The sequence below is a fragment of the Leopardus geoffroyi genome, chromosome B1 (genome assembly GCF_018350155.1).
Source record: "Leopardus geoffroyi isolate Oge1 chromosome B1, O.geoffroyi_Oge1_pat1.0, whole genome shotgun sequence".
NCBI lineage: Eukaryota > Metazoa > Chordata > Mammalia > Carnivora > Felidae > Leopardus > Leopardus geoffroyi.
The window spans coordinates 77,473,327-77,488,671 of NC_059327.1; the positions used below are offsets into that span (position 1 = coordinate 77,473,327).

A 15,345-nucleotide genomic window follows, 5' to 3' on the forward strand; every position below is an offset into this window, starting at 1 on the left:
ATTTATTAGGACAAAATTGGTTAGCCACATCTTCCGACAGGATAATATTTCTTCTGATACAAATTCTCAGACCATTGTAGTTCACCATTACTAAAGCAGTGAGAGGTTTATGGCTTTGAATCCTGTTGTTGAGCAGGGTAGATAGTATAGGCAAGCTGTGAGTGTGTTCCCCCAAAACCCCAAAAGGATTTTTAGGAATTGTAGGATTTTCCTTAAGAAAAATTATATAGTAGAGGTTTATTTTCTATCAGGAACTTGGTAAGATGGAACTTGGAAGTCTATTTAAGCAAAGTGATATTGTTTTCCTGAGACTAATGGCTAGAAAAAATGACTTTTATTAAAAAAAATTTTTTTTAATGTTTATTTTTGAGAGAGAGAGCATATGCGTGCATGAGTGGGGGAGGGGCAGAGAGAGAGGGAGACAGAATCTGAAGCAGGCTCCAGACAGTGCTGTCAGCATAGAGCCCCATGTGGGGCTGAACTCATAAACTGTGAGATCATGAAACCAACTGAGCCACCCAGGCATCTCTAGACAAAATGACTTCTTAAAACACATTTCTGTTTAAGCCTTTGTAACTTCATCTCCATTTTTCCTCTTTTGTTATTGCTTCTTATGTTATTCATTCAATGTGGATACTTTCCTATGTTAGGAGCTGGAGAAATAAAGGTTAAAAGGCTCATAGAGTAATGGTGGGGATGAGTGTCTAAGTAATTTCTTATTATCCAGTGTGACAATTGCTACACTAGAGGTAAGTGCAAAGCATTACGGGAACATTGTGGAGTAACCAACCAAGTGCCAGAAGGAAATTTTATCAGAAGAGAGCTCATTAGAAAGGGGTTTTAAGGAGAAATTTGTTAAATGTAGTGTGGGAACAGAAGAGGCCATTTTGAGCCATGGGAGAAAAATATTAAAGCTCTGAAGGAAGAAAGAATGTGATACGTTTTGGGAAAGGAGATATGTGATAAGAAATGAGGTTAGGAAGATGGGTGAGACTAGATTTAGAAGAAAATATAATAGCAGGCCTAGGATTTGAACCTGTTTGTAATGAAAAGCCACTGGTCATTTCAAGAGAAAAGTGGGGAAAGGGTAAGATATGACCATGTTCTTCTGATAGAAAAATAAAACTGTCAGTAGAGGCTGTGCAGAGAATGGTGCCAGAGAGATAAGTGAGGAGGTTGCATGGGAAAGAGATGGTCCATGTAAGAGATGGCAGGGGCCTAAGTGAGGGCAGTAGTCAGCATCAAGTAAGTGTGGAGGAGGGATTTACAGCAGCATTTCTCAAAGTAGAGTCTTCAGAACACTAGTTCTGAGGCATTCACCTCAACAAAAGGGATCTCCAGTTAGATAAGTTTTAAAAAATGCATTTACTACTTGGAGATTCATGTTGACCATTAATATATTGAGAGCTCTGTGAAATGCTGTAGAAAAGAACTCTGTTTGCTCTTTTTAACTTGGCCATCACCAATTCATTTGAGCAAAGAATTCCTAAAGAAAGACATTGAGGTTTCTAGACTGGAATGCTGGGTAGGTAGGCATTATTAAATTGAGATCGGAATGGAGAAAGACAAGTGGAATTTAGGCAGATGGAGAAAGGAATGGGAAAGATAATGAATTGAGTTTTAGACCTGATAAGTAGACATGAATATGAAGATAACCATTAGGAAGTTGGAATTGGAGATCTGGCAAATAAGAGAGAGACAGGTGAAGATTGAAGATTGATGTTGGGGATTAACTGCCATGATGTAATTGTGAGGTTCATGCATTTGTTCAGCCAAGATTTACTTATATGTGAAATGTATAGAGACAAAAGATATGCTACTTACCCTGAAGAAATTCAAACTTGATATATGTAATTTGTATGTGGTTGGATAAAGGACAATAAGTAGATAGTTACAATATAGTGTGACCCATATTGTAATAAAAATAAGCTTTACTGCTTTGAAATCAATAGGAAGGCGATAGCTTCTTCAGATTTAGTAATTAAGGATGGATTCCCAGGAGATTTAAAGTCTTTGGTAAATTTTGAAGAGTGATTAAACATCTACTTAAGGCAAACCATAAGAGACTCTTAAATACAGAGAACAAACAGGGTTGATGGGGGGTGGGGGGGAGGGGAAAGTGGGTGATGGGCATTGAGGGGGGCACTTGTTGGGTGAGCACTGGGTGTTCTATGGAAAACAATTTGACAATAAATTATATTAAAAAAATAATGAAAGACGAAAAGTTCTATAGAACTCTAACTAGACTCAGATGGTCTAACCTCTACATGATAATGGATATCTGAGAAAGTGATTGTAGTGTCTTTGCAGGAGCTGAAATGATTTTATATGACTGAAATGAAGATTGAGGAGTAATCAGAGATGAGACTAGATTTTGGAGAACTTTGAATTTTAGCCTAAAAGTAATGGGAACCATTTAGATTTTTTTTTATTTTTAGGTTTATTTATTTATTTTAAGAGATACAGAGACAGCGTGAGTGGGGGAGATGGAGAGAGAGGGAGAGAGAGAGAATCTCAAGCAGACTCAATGCTGCCAGCTTAGAATGCATGAAATCATGAGACCATGACATAAGCCGAAACCAGGAGTCACATACTTAACGGACTGAGCCACCCAGGTTCCCTGCTTTTCAGATGTTCTAGTGAAAAGTTGGCAGTGATCACATTTGCATTTTTAGAGCATTCCTGGTTGCAGAGATGAGGTGTGTTGAATTTTGGAGGCACAGGGTCCATTGATGAGGGGACTAATTCATATGAGAAAGGATGACTTGAATTAAGGTAGTGACACTGAGAACAGAACTGAGGGAAGAGATTTTAGAGACATTTAAGAAGTAGAGTTTCTAGATTTGGTCAGCAGTAGGTGCAACATAAGACACAGGGGAAGAGCTGTGGGATTCACTGGCATGGTTTGTACTAAGTGGCAGCATGGGAACGGATACAGGAAATTAAAGTGTTGGAGATACATCTTACGTAATAGTAAAACAGCCACCAGCAATAAGTTGGAATCTAAACCATGTACCTACTGAGCTTTGTTCTAGGTGATGAAGTTGGGAAATAGCATTATTGAATACGTTGGTGGTTTTGGCTGCCTATGGGAAGTTATTCTATAAAAGAGATGAACTATCAAAAGTATTGGCTGGTTTGCAAGCAGAAATGAAAGGGCATAGAGTGGTACTAGGTATCAGAATCCTTGGTTTTGAGCAAATGTCTAAGACCTATCATTGCAGCAAAAATCAGATTAAGGGTGTGTCCTTCTTAACCCAGCCCATATTCTGAGATCCCCTCCAGGCACTTAATACTAAGTTGAAAGACTAAAGCAAGGGATAAATAAATGAAGATACAAAAGAGATTTTAAAGCTACACTTAAAAAAAAAAAAGAACTTTGAATGTGGTTTTCGGCATGAAGAATTAATTAGAAAAAAATGAATTAAAAAATCTAACAAATATTTTAGAGAATGTTATTGCCAAAGAAACCATGAACTTTGATTTAATAAAATGTTCAAAAGTAAAATAACCTGGCTTTATTTGGAAGTGACCCACAAAAGCTGTATAGTCCCCACGGAGGACAATACCAAGGTGTAGCTAACAGGCAAAGAAAAATCTTCCCAGAGTAGATCCAGAGACCACAGTGAACCAAAAAAAAAAAAAAAAGGGAGTGTACTTCCAGGACAGAATCATTGTGTACTCAAAAAACTTCACCTCCAGGTTAGGGGGCCTCTCAGTGACTCCCCAGCAGGATTCTGTACCTTCTTTAGTCTGGTGATTGCTATGTGACTTTTCTTTTTCTCTTTCACGAATGGAGTTTTTACTGAAGTTATCCTATACCTGCCCCAATGCTGGATGTTGTGTGCTTCTGGGGGAAGGTGGAAATAATTTTATATGTCTTGTATATATTATTACTAGCCAGAAGGAGCCACACCTGGACCTGATGAAGAAGACTTCAAATAGCCAGAGATTCTGGACTCTGAGCTGAATGTAGTACTTTGGTTGAACTTTAGGTTATCTCCTTTGGGGAGAGGAAGAGTGTATTTGTCAGGGAATAAGAATGGATGGATATTTGATGTTCAAAAGGGCTGACTGTGGCAGAGACTGGCTAGATATTTATCAAACTTATTACTGTATCCTTTTTTTCCTGGGCACTTGGCTAACATACATTTCTCATGTCGCTTACAGTTAGGTGGAGCTATGTGACTGAGATTTGGCTCAGTGGACTATAGCTAGAAGTGATGCTTATCCAAAAACTATCTTTTGTTCTTTTCCCAACATGTCTCCCATATTTTCAACTATGAGGACTCTTTTTCAATACTCTTAAAACAATTGCAATTTCATTGATGGGAGAATGGTAAAAGTGCTTTTATGTATTTATCGTTTATTTATTTATTTATTTATTTATTAAAAAAATTTTTTTTCTGTTACACAGAACTTTTGTTTTTTTTTAAATTTTTTTAATGTTTATTTATTTTTGAGAGAGAGAAAGAGAGAGAGAGAAAGAACATGAGCCGGGGAGGGGCAGAGACAGAGAGAGACACACATAGAATCTGAAGCAGGCTCTAGGCTCTGAGCTGTTAGCACAGAGCCTGATGCTGGGCTTGAACCCATGAACTGTGAGATCATGACCTGAGCCAAAGTCGTATACTTAACTGACTGAGCCACCCAGGAACCCTGTAAAAGTGCTTCTAATAACTGTCAATTGAAAAATTTTGATTGAGATATTCAGTAAATATGCAAAACTTGGTATGGGGAATACAAAAGGGAAACTTGCTCCCTCATGGAACTTGGAGACTAGCTGGGGAAACAGTTATCAATTAAATAATCACTTACATGCAGTTGAGAGTATATGACAAATGAATGGTGCCTGGACTGGGGTCAGCAAAGGCTTTCCAGAGGAAATGACAATTGAGCTAAGCTATGAAAGATGAGGAAGAATTACTAGGATAAGAAGTAATTCCTGCTTGGAGTTCTAGGTCATGAGAAAACCATTTGCAATGGCCCAAGGGAGGGAAGCACAGACATAATTTCAAAGAAGTACAAAAAGAACTTATGAGGCTACGGTTCTGGGAAGGAACTGGAGAGGGGTAGCCTGCAGCTATCTGAAAAATAGGACCTTGTAGTCAGTGCTGTGCTAGCAAATGTTTATTAATTGGCTATGGTGGGGCAGAGGGAGGAAGCCTGATTTATAGTCTTTGCCAATTTCCATGGTGTAAATACTTTAATGTAGCCAATTTCAAGCTACCAATGTTACATCACTGATTAGGGGAGTTGCGAAGAGATGTGCACAGTCTGTTCTTTCCATAGTTGGGGCAAACACCTTTCACACACCACTTGAAATATTCTTAAATTTACTTCTTATCCAGCTACTGCAGTAGAGGCTGCTTCCTTCTCCAGGCTTCCCTGACTCCTTCCCGGCTTGGGACACCAACAAAAATGGGCTCAACACTGGCACATGAGCAACAAGGAAGGGAGGATAAGAGCCAATGGGTAAATGTTTCCTCCTTTCTTTCCCTGGGGAGAACGGTCTCAGTTACACTATATAAACTTCTCAGAAGGTCCTAAACAGTTAAGCAACCAGTTTCTTGTAGTGATGCTCAACTCAGAAAGGCTTCTTACATTACCTTTCTTTCTTGTTTTATTTCCTCATTGTTCTTTCCTGTTCCTTGAGTTCACTTTCTTAAAATACCCTCTTAAAAAATATTTTGATGGTGAGTTGTCAGTATTTGGTAAGAGACAGTATGGAATGTGAGGGAAAGGAAGAGTCAAGAAAGGATAATTCTTAGGCTTTAAAACTTAATGAACTGGAAGATAGGAGTTGCCACTTTCTGAGACAGGAGATTGACCTACAGTTTTCAGTGGGCATAAATGTAGAATTGAGGTTTGGATATTATGTTTAATGTGTCTGTTATACATACAAATGAAGATGTCAGATAGGTAGTGTATAAATGTGGGCTCAAAATTGGAGTCACTAAAGTACAGATCAATATTGTCTAATAGAAATATTATATGAACCACAAATGTGATTGAGAACTTTCTAGTGGCCACATTGAAAAGATAAAAAAGAAATAGGTAAGGGGCACCTGGATAGTTCAGTCGAAAAACCATGTAACTCTTGATTTGGGGTTGTAAGTTTAAGCCAAACATTGGATATAGAGATTCCTAAATAAACTAAAAACAAAGAAACCGATAAAATTAATTTTAATAATAGGTTTATTTAACTCATTATAGCCACGATAGTCAATATAAAAATTGTTAGTATTTTACATTATTTTACATTTATACCCCAAATCCAGTGTATATTTTAGAAATTGGTGTAGCCACATTTCAGATGCTCAGTAGCTATAGTTGGTGAGTGGCTACTGCATTGAACAGCATAGATATCATTTTAATTTACAATCATAGATAATATCAGCAAATAAATAAATGTAGGTAGAGAAAAAATATCCAAGGACTAAGTCCTGGAGGTTTCTGACATTTAGAGGGTAAGAAGAGAAGTGCCCAGCAAAGGAAGTAGAAATGAAGAGCTGGGGAAGAAATCATGAGAGTGTGAAATATATTACTCGTATTTCAGTAAAGGAGGAGGAATGCCTTAGACAGGAGCAAGGAAATCTCATCCATTGTCCTAGAAGAAAGACAGGGCCATGGGCACAGAGACAGTCTCATTGGTAGATTAGATGGTGGGATTGGTACTGTTTGTTTGTTTGTTTATTTCAGTGAAGTTAGAAGTAAGGTCTTCACTTGAGGAAGGGATGGGAAGTATTGTGTTTTGAGGAGTGAGGAGAAGAGTGAGTTAATCATAATCTGAGAAAGTGTGGAAGTGCACAGACTAGGAAAGGTAATTTTCTGTGAAAAATACCCCCCCCTTTTTTTTTAAATTCTTAAATTTTTTTTTTAACGCTTATTTATTTTTGAGACAGAGAGAGACAGAGCATGAGCAGGGGAGGGTCAGAGAGAGAGGGAGACACAGAATCTGAAACAGGCTCCAGGCTCTGAGCCATCAGCACAGAGCCCAACGCGGGGCTTGAACTCACGGACCGCGAGATCGTGACCTAGCTGAAGTCGGACGCTTAACCGACTGAGCCACCCAGGCGCCCCCCCCCCCTTTTTTTTTAAGAGAAAAGAGAAATAGTTGGGAATTGTCAGTAAGGATTAAGAAAGAATCTGACTTTATCTCTAGCCCTAGATTATGGGAAGAGTGAAAGAGAATAATGGTTACCCTGTGAGAGAACTGTTGAAGAAGTTGTGCCCTTAGGAAAATAAGGGTTAGAACAAGAAGACAGTGCAAACATAGAACATAGCTAGAATATCAGTTCAGCTGATGAAACATCTGGGGTTTCTTAGGGTACAGTGAAGAGTTTGGGGAGGCAATTCAAGGAAGGATAAAACAGTGGGGGTCTGTGGAGATTAAGGTCAAAAGCAAAGAATGAGAAGACAAGTTCAGAGGGTCTTTTATGGAAGACAGGTAAAATGTTCAAATGGTAGTCTCCTTTTGGGGATTGTTTTCTTTAGCGGTTTGTGATCACGAGGCCAAGGATGTTGGGGGTGAGGGATATGGGAAAGGAGTGAAAGTTTTATCAAGAGCACAAGGATGACAGTGGTCCTCCTGAAAATCCTATTATAGGCTCTGTTGAAGCCAGAGACATTTTACTGGGAGCTTTTGCATGTGTCCCACCAGACAGCTGTGAAGTGCTGATCTTAGAGTTTATATTTGAATTAAAATTGGAATTCACTTCTTAAAGTTCTTATCTCAAAAAGTGTATATTAAGTCTGTAACTTGCATCTATTTTTTAAACATATTCCTAATATTCACTTCAGTGTGAATGGAAGCATGATCTAAGATATCAGCAGTATTAATTCCAGAACTTGATTAAAGTTTGTGAGATTAGAAAGAAAAGTGAGTCCTGTGTGTGTGATACATGTACCTTGCTCATGCTGCACTGACAGATCAGCTGCATTATCTTCCATAAGCTAAACATCTGTATGAGAAGAGGCCAAACATTCCTTGAATTTGATCCAAGGATATCAACTTTAAAAATACACTGGGGGCACCTGGGCGGCTCAGTCGGTTAAGTGTCCGACTTCAGCTCAGGTCATGATCTTGCAGTCTTTGAGTTTGAGCTCTGCATCCAGCTGTGTGTTGACAGCTCAGAGCCTAGAGCCTGCTTCGGATTCTGTGTCTCCCAGTCTCTCTGTCCCTCCCCTTCTCATGCTCTCTATCTCTCTCTGTCTCTTTCTCTCTCTCTCAAAAATAAATAAAGATTTAAAAAAATTAAAAAAAATAAAATAGGGACCCCTGGGTGGCTCAGTCGACTTCAGCTCGGGTCATGATCTCCCGGTTTGTGAGTTCGAGCCCCGCGTCAAGCTCTGTGCTGACAGCTCAGAGCTAGGAGCCTGCTTTGGATTCTGTGTCTCCCTCTCTCTGTGCTCCCCCACTTGCGCTCTCTCTCTCTCTCTCAAAAATTAATAAACATTAAAAAAAATTTTAAATAATAAAAATACACTGTAATAGGGGCGCCTGTGTGGCTCAGTCAGTTAAGTGTCTGACTTTGGCTCAGGTCATGATCTCACGGTTCGTGAGTTTGAGCCCTGCATCAGGCTCTGTGCTGACAGCTCGGAGCCTGGAGCCTGCTTCAGATTCTTTGTCTCCCTCTCTGCCCCTCCACAGTTCATGCTCTGTCTCTCAAAAATAAATAAATATTAAAAAAAAAATACAAATACACTGTAACAATTATAATATCAAGTATCTTTAGTAATTATGTTCTCTGTGTTTACATGTAATAAATGCCCATATTTTTCTTCATAGAGCAAAATCAGAAAAAATATAAAATGATTTCTTCTTTGACTATATAGATATTCTACAGTACTGCTTAACCATTTTGTACTGTCAAGCTGCCAACAATTTATGAATCTTGATAATTAGAAGTCACATGTGAAAATCTGGTTTTGTAATATAAAATATTAGACTATAGTTACTATATAACATAGTTTTCACTCATTTATGTATTCCTTTAGGAACAAAAAAATACTTAGGTTTAACTTTGAGTCATTTAAATTTGAAAACAGATTAATTAAACTCAGTGAGCTTTCCTGATATTCATGTCAAGCAAATATATTTAAGGTCAATATTGGATTGTTCCTTAACCAGTTTGAAAAGGAGTAAATGTGTATATGTTCGTGTGTGTATGTGTTTTTATGTGTGTATGTATTCTTTGGTCTCCAAACAAATCTTCCTTTAAATATAAAATGAAGGCAGAATGAATTTTAATAATGCTTTAAAATAACTACGTGGCTGGAAAGCACTGGAGAAACCTATCAGGAAAAATGACTTTGTGCTATGTTTATTTATTTTCTTCTCAGTTGTGAAAACTTACCAAACAATTTTTTTGATCAGCAATGTATATAAAATCTTCTGTTTTATGTTTTAATGATTTTAAATATATATATGATTTCAACAAATATATTAAAATTGTTTTTTACTCATTCCTACAAAGTTATTTAGAAGAATTTGAGGCCAAGTTCCATAACAATATATAAGAAACATGGAATCTAGAGGCTCTTTTAAATGAGGTGGAAGATTATATTGAATTTTATATTACAGAATAATTTGATTTTTGGAGCTTTGGAACTTGAAGCATCTTCCTCCACATATGAAAACAGACTCTACTTGAGGACTTTCTAGATGAGGGAATAAATTTGGGATAATCACACAGAACTTTGCAACCACTTCTCTGCTTCTCTTAGTTTCTTTCTGGTTTAGATTGCTATGTTTCTTCCCATTTCTTGTCAGTAATTTTCTTTTGCTTGCCTGTGCTCTTGAGGAAAGGACTTAAGGATTAAGATTAGCAAATTATATATTTGAGTGACACATGTCTTGAACACAGTTCTTTCTTCCTTATACTTTTCTTTCTTTCTTTTTTTTTTATGCTGACCTGGTAAGTTCTGAAATAAAAAGATGCAATGTGGAGACTCTAAGATGGGAGACTCATTGCTCTATAGGAACATGGTTTATTACATTTAACTAGTCATAAAGTTCATTAACTTTTAAGAAAGTAATAGTATCTTAAATATAAAAATTATTAAACAATACAAAGGATTTAGAAACAGTTGAAAGGCATTTTTTTTTTTTTTTTTTTTTTTACCATTTGCCTTCTACTATTTTATTAACCCAGAGGATAATTTAGGCAATTACAGAAATCTTTGGGTAGAGTAGTGACTTGCAGAGGTTTTATGATTAAGTACATTTGTTCTATGTTTTGCATTTGACAAGGAATACAAGCAGAGGAGAGCTGAGGCTAGTGAAATATTTTACAGTGGGCTAGTGTTCTTCCTAAGTCATTTGTACATAAGTTCTCTGTAGGAGTAAGTAATACTAGCTTCCCCAAAAAACTAAAATGAGAGTCCTTGCTTCCTAGGAGTAGTTTCCTATTTGCAGTGAAAATCTTCAGTGGGTCTTTGTTGCTTTTGACTTCTCAGCATCCTTTAACCTTACCTCTGGTAACAGCTCTCAGGTTTGACTTTGGAGAAACATTTCCTCCCACTTTGAGTCTGTGCAGTGCAGAAAGGGCTGTCACCCACCTTCTAGCCCCAGGCTTGGCATGTGATTCAGGCACAAAGAGATGAGCTTATTCTCCTGACCACAGTGATGGGTGGAATGGTTGGGCTTAAAGGAGGAAGAATGATGTGAGCCTGGAGGTACCAGAGAATATAGCACAGGAATTCTAGAGTAGAGTCAACGTGGAAGAGTAAGCGGAATGATGCAGATAAATAAGCCCTGATGACATTGTTTAAGCCTCTGATGCAAGCTTTGATGAAGACAGACTTTACCTGGATTTCCCAGTTTATGGGAATCAGTGAACTCTGCCCTTTGGAGAAGGCAGATAGTTCAGTGGCTTGGAACATGGGAGTTCAACTCCCTAGATTCACATCTCAGCTTTCACACTCATCAGTTTCTTTGATTCCTCTTAAGGTATTTGGTTTTCTGTTGGTTTTTTTTCTTGGTAGTCTGATGGAAACACCATCCTTATCCAGTCAATGTAGGAAAAACTCCAGTTAAGGTGTGTGTAACAGGCTGAATCATAGCCACTCAAAGATACCACATTCCAAATCCTGAAACCTATAAATGTTCCCTTATTCAGAAAAAAGGATCTTTCGAGATGTGATTAGGTTAAGGATATTGGGCTAAAGATTAGGTTAAGGATATTGGGCTAAAGAGATTATCCTAGATTATTCCAGTGGGCCTTAAATGCCACACAAGTGTTTTTATAGGAGAAAACCAGAGGGGGATTATAGACACATAGAAAGGGAGACACAGAATAATCATAGAAGCGGGATCAGAATGATATGTCCACAGGCCCAGGATGTCTGGAAGCTACCAGAAGCTGGGATGGAATGGATTTTCCTGTAGAGACTGAAGGAGTGGAGTCCTACTGACATCTTGATCTTGGACTTCTGGCTTCTCACACTGTGAGAGGACACATTTCTGTTGTTTTAAGCTACCATGTGTTATAACAGTCATATAGAACTAATATAATGTCCTTCCAAAAGTAGGTTTCAAGACATCATTGAAAAATAACCTCTTTGTTATAATGAGTGCAAAAGTGTGATCAGTAGGTCAATTGTTTCAACTTTCATTTCCTCATTCATATGTTTATTCAGCAATTGTATTAAGCTCCTCCTTGAATCAGATACTACATACCATGGCCCCTGCCCTCCTGAAGCTTTCAGTTTAGCATAAATTACTTTCCCTTTCTCTCTTTCTCTCAAAAAATATACATATTGCAGGGTGGGGTTTTTTTTTGGGGGGGTGGAGATTTTTCAAGGTGGGAGTCCAGCGTTATAAGTAACTGTCTTTTCCCTTCTGAATTAAGAACCAATTGAATGCAGAAGACACAGGAGTTGGACAAACGGAGATTAAAATGTTCGTTTTGTTACAGAGAAAGCTGATGGGAGAATATGGCACTGGATAAGTAGCCCTGTGGCTTAACCACCCCCGCCCCCCCCGCCACCCCTACACACACACAGAGCAACACCTGCCCTCTAATGAAACCTCCTATTGCAGAGGAGAGTGTATTTGCTTGCTCCATTCTTGTAGGCTGGAGACACTCTGAAGGGACCAAGCCCAGCTTGGCTCTTCTAGTCAGAATGAGGAAGGGCACAGGGTGAAGGCAGGCCTTGGCCTCTCACAAACCAAAGCCATGAGCCTTTCTGTCTAGCCATACCCTCATCTCCTTTGTGTCTCTGAAGTAAGGGAAGACCTAAATATATGTGTGCTCCCCAGTAATACAGATTCCTATCGTCAGAGGCCACCATGTTACCACTTGCAGGATTTGCCTATTGTCTGAGGTTTACATACGTTTTGGAGGGTTTGGAAAAGAAACAGCCATACACTGGGTGTTAAGGTAATTAAATCTTTTACTGAGTGGCATGTAATTTCTTCCTTGCTATGTTGGGTACTTTGGGATTTAAAAAAAAATGTAAGCCATGGAACATTTACTTCCTCTTAGTGACTTAAATGTAGCCAAGAGACCCATAATTATTTTTGTCCTACTGTGTGGAAGTTAGTCAACCGCAACCACTAACATGTTTATTACTTTAACCTATTTCAGGCACAGATCTGATTACTGGATAATTAGTACATCAAGTAGAGTTAACTTTCAACATTTGAGGTTGAACATCTTATTAAGATCTTGGTTGTCTTTCAGAGACAATACCTTTCTGAGATTGATATATGTGTAAAAGAAATAAGCAGAGGCTAACTTAATTGTCTTCTCTTTTCACAAATTTTAATGTGAATTTTTTTTTTCCCCACTGACCTCCACGTAAACTAAAGAATGCTGTTAAGACGATAATCCCATTTTCAGTCAGAGACAGTCTCTGGTCATTTCCAGCCTACATTATTAACATTATTAACACTCTCCCCTAACTTGTCTCCCTGCCTCTGGTCAAAATCTGATTCAATCTTTAAAAAAAACTTATGCCAGAGTGATTTTCGTAAAATGCAAATCCTACACTCTCTTTTTTTCAAAAATCCTTCAATGTTTCCCCAGGGCCCACAGGATAATGGAGGTAAAATTATATATTTATGTATCCCAATTATGAATATTTTTAAAAAGTTGGATCAATCATGATAGAAGAAAGACTGAATTATCTCTCTATTCTTTTTATGGAAAATAAGAAATTTTTGTTATATGAAGCAGTAATCAAGGAATACAGAGCCAAAAAAGGAGGCAAAAGGTATTACAGAGGTATCTCTGGTAGGTAATTAACAAAAATACTGTTATTTATCTGGATTTTATGATGTTGTGATTACTTGTCAGCTTTAAGAATTTTTTATTTATGGTGATAACCTTCTCTAATTCTAAATATTCACGTTCACACCTCATTTTGTATTTATGCTTTTACAGACACTTTCTTTAGTATGTCCCCACAAGTTTTATAATTTTCAGTCCCTAAAATACCTGGATTCACTACCAGTGGAGGCCCAAAGTTAAGCAGGAAAATCAGAAGCTACTGTCATAAAACAGAAATAGTAAGATGGTAATTTGGATTAGGGTGATAGCAAGTATTTAGGCTTTGGGAACCTTCAACAAGATTTGCTGATGAGTTGATTACTGGATGTTTTTGGAGAGAAAAGAGTCAGAGATGAGCAGTTCATCATCAATTCCTATTGAAGGTTCTACTTCAAAACAAACCTGAAACATAAATGCTTTTGTCCCAAGTTAGTGAGGGTAGAGTCACCATTTAGCAAGATGGAGAAGTCTATGGGAAGAACAGATTTGAGTCTTACGACCAGAAATTCAGTCATTTAAATTTAGTCATATAAAATCTGAGATATCAGTTACACATCTAGGTGAAGATATTGAATAGAAAGTTGGTATCTGGATTTGGAGTTCATGGCAGAGGAATAGGCTCAGATATCACTTTGGGATACCTCAGCTTATAGACAGTATTTAATGCCCTAAGGCTATATGATATATCATAGGAGTGAGTTAAGAAGTCTATGAGAACCTAGCAAAGATGACTGAAAAAGCAACAGCAAATGAGGAAGGAAAAAAACAAACAAGCAAACAAACCTCAAAAAGGACACTGGGATATGCTGAAAACTGAGTGAAGAGGGTGTTTCAAGAAGGAAGTGATTAACTGTCAAATTCTGTTTATAGATCAAGTAAGGTGAGGACCGAAAATTGACATTGGATTAACAATGTGGAGGTCAATGTTGACCTTAACACCCACTGTTTCAGTAGCGTGTCCAATTCAAAAGAGAATGGGAAGAGAGAAATGAGACAAGTATAAGAGTTATTTCAAGGAATTCTATTATAAAGGAGAACACAGAAACTGGGTGCCTATTGGGGAAGGTGAGATCAAAAGAGTAGTATTTTTGTTTACTTGTTTGTTTTAAGATGAAAGAAATTACAACATTTCTGATCAGAACATTCAAGAGAAGAGGAAAAAATTATAATAAAGCAAGGAGCAGGGAATTATTGGGGCAGTGTCCTTGAGAAGGTGAGAGTAGAGGAGAACTGTTGGACGCATAGAGGGGTTGGCCTTAGATCGGAACGTGGGTATTTTCACTGGCAATAAGGAAAGGCAGAGAGTGAATGGGTACAGATGTGGTCAGGAGGATAGCTTTGGTGGTGTCTTTTTTTTTTTTTTTTTTTTTTAATGTTTATTTCCAAGAGAGACAGAGACAGAGCAGGGGATGGTCAGAGAGAGGGAGACACAGAATCCAAAGCAGGCTCTAGGATCTGAGCTGTCAGCACAGAGCCTGAGGTGGGGCTCAAACCTACGAACTGTGAGATCATGACTTGAGTTGAAGTGCCCAACTGACTGAGCCACCCAGGTGCCCCCAGTGGTGTCTTTTGATTGCTTTTGTTTTCTCAGTGAAATTGAAAGCAAGGATATCAGCTGAAAGTATGGTCGGGGAAGTGTTGAAGGTTTGAAGAGAGAGTAGAAAAATGTGAAACAGACAGGGGAGAATGAATGGACTAAGGAATTGTGTTGTGACTACTGGATACATTAGGCCCACTTGGGTTCTCGTTCATGAATGTGAAATGAGGCCAATCGTGTTTTTGTTTCCTCCTCTCACATCAGTCATGCAGGGTGCAAATACCACACAAGAGGTGGAGATGTAGATTCAAGTAGGGTTTTGTGTTTTCACAAATGAAGATGACAAAATGCAGGAGGGTCAAAAGAGCTGAGGGTAGGGGCGCCTGGGTGGCTCAGTCGGTTGAGCATCCGACTTCGGCTCAGGTCACGATCTCGCGGTCCGTGAGTTCGAGCCCCGCATCAGGCTCTGGGCTGATGGCCCAGAGCCTGGAGCCTACTTCCGATTCTGCGTCTCCCTCTCTCTCTGCCCCT

General features: G+C 38.4%; 1 protein-coding gene across 3 annotated transcripts in view; it reads left to right on the forward strand.

Annotated features, from left to right (window-relative positions):
• The window catches only part of IQCM (IQ motif containing M), a 468,312-nt gene that overhangs the window by 86,648 nt on the left and 366,319 nt on the right, over positions 1 to 15,345 (forward strand). The gene's annotated exons all lie outside the window — the stretch shown is intronic.